Raw genomic sequence first — 1,974 nt, 5'->3', positions numbered from 1 at the left:
AAATCGGTCCGAATTGTCTCGCATACGATCGCATTCATATTCTCGCGGCGGTCAATTCGGTCATATCTCAAACTGTATTCTTCAGTCAATTAGTGCTAAGACATCGTGAAAGTTAATTGTTAAGAGTGTGGAGTCCGAGAGTCGACGCGCGTTAACCGTTACGCGACTGTCCTCTGCCTCGCGCCAAGCAACATCCAGCGTCCGCGTGCAAGATATCCGTTCTCGCGAGAGCCTCTAGCAAGAAGCTCTTCAGCAAGATTTCCGACACGCGTCGAAGGCAGTCATTAACAGGACATTTTGAAGATATCCGTCGGATTCACGGAATACGTGCTGTCGCTCGCTCCTATTATTCTAAATAAAACGAATAGTTAAAACAATCTGCACTCGACTCTTTTCTCAATCTCCTTATCCTCCAGCGGATCTACGGATTCGCGTTACGCACCGCTTCTCGCTCATCTCTGAGCGTTTCTATCAGTTTCGGGCGATCTTGTCGAGATCGACTCCCGAACACATAGTGAATTAGAAAAGTTGCTGGATAAAATATAGCTATTACGGTAATAATACGGATTGAAAGTAAGTACAAGTTTTTCTGTTCCTTGAACCTTTAACTTTTGTCTAATAGTTTCCCATAAAATAATTTCTTAACTTTTCGTTTTAAGATGGCTCTTGGCTATCTTGCCTTAGATTTAATGAGAATGGAAGATCGTGTTCAACGCCTTGAACGAAGGACACAGCGACAATTGCTGCGAGCAACAGAAGATCCATTTGATTTGACGAACAACGAATTTAGGGAGCTGTACCGCCTAATACCGGACTTAATTTTCGATCTCATCGATGCATTAAAACCTCGATTGCAGCGGACAAGAATCACTGGACTGTCTACAGAAAAGAAAGTAATACAAATTATAACACCATATATTTTACAATACAACGTATTATATATTTTTGTTTTCTTGGGAGTGCTTATTTTTATTTTTTTTAATTTTAATTTGAGTTTGTTGATGGTATTCATATAAATTTCATATGTTATAGGTATTATCGGCAGTAAGATTTTATGCAACTGGCTGCTTTCAACGTCCTGTGGGTGAGCAATGGGGCATTTCCATGAGCCAGACATCTATCAGCAGATGTATACACAAAGTGACAGATGCGATCAACGATTTAATATTTAGACAGTGGGTACAATTTCTTATGACTCTAGGAGCCAGGCAGCTAGCGAGAATGCAATTTCAAAATGCACATCAGCCATTTGAAGGAGCTACAGGAGCAATTGACTGCACTCACGTAGCGATTCTTGCTCACAAAGAGCATGAAGAAGCCTCATCATGGATATCATTCATTAAATGTGCAAATGGTAAATATTTAAATCATTGATTTGTACAACGTGTTTTATGTATTAATAACTAATTACAATGTTTGATCCCTTAGATATGTAACCCGAATTTAAAAGTACTAAATGTTAATGCAAGATATCCCGGAGCACGGCACGATGCATATACAGGGTGTGTCAAAAATCTGGATACACTCAAATATCTCGTAAACGTTGCATTTTAGAGAAAAATATTTCAGATAAAAGTTGTAAAACTTAAAAAGATGCATTCAACGGTAATAGCTGTTTGACCTTGGATGGCGTTGCCAAGGTCAGATCAAGGTCAAATTGAATTTTTTAAATGGAATTGCCTACTTTTTATTGCATATTCTTGTAGCTTATCTCGAGAGCTTTTCAAAACACTATAATAAAGTATTTTTTTATTAAGTACTTTTTGAGTTAGTTTATATTGTAATCTGACATATTTTGATATAAAAAATAAAATATCTCGTAAAATATTTAGTTTTCGATAATCTTACCGTAATACTTTTATGTACAGAATAATAAGACAAATCAATTAGTAAAAAAAAATAATTGTTTTTAAGAAAAAGTATGTAATTATTTACAATGCATTTTTTAAAACAGTTTTGTTTTTTTCTTTACAC

At 36.3% G+C, this 1,974-nt stretch overlaps 1 pseudogene; it reads left to right on the top strand.

The window, feature by feature from the left end:
- Positions 1-659: 659 nt before the first annotated feature.
- On the top strand, positions 660-1,738 carry LOC115241340 (annotated as a pseudogene).
- Positions 1,739-1,974: the final 236 nt, after the last annotated feature.

This window comes from Formica exsecta, unplaced genomic scaffold (genome assembly GCF_003651465.1).
Source record: "Formica exsecta isolate Colony F162 unplaced genomic scaffold, ASM365146v1 scaffold476, whole genome shotgun sequence".
In the NCBI taxonomy this organism is placed as follows: Eukaryota; Metazoa; Arthropoda; class Insecta; order Hymenoptera; family Formicidae; genus Formica; species Formica exsecta.
The sequence above is the reverse complement of the archived record's forward strand: the minus strand, read 5'-3'. Positions and strand labels throughout refer to the sequence as shown.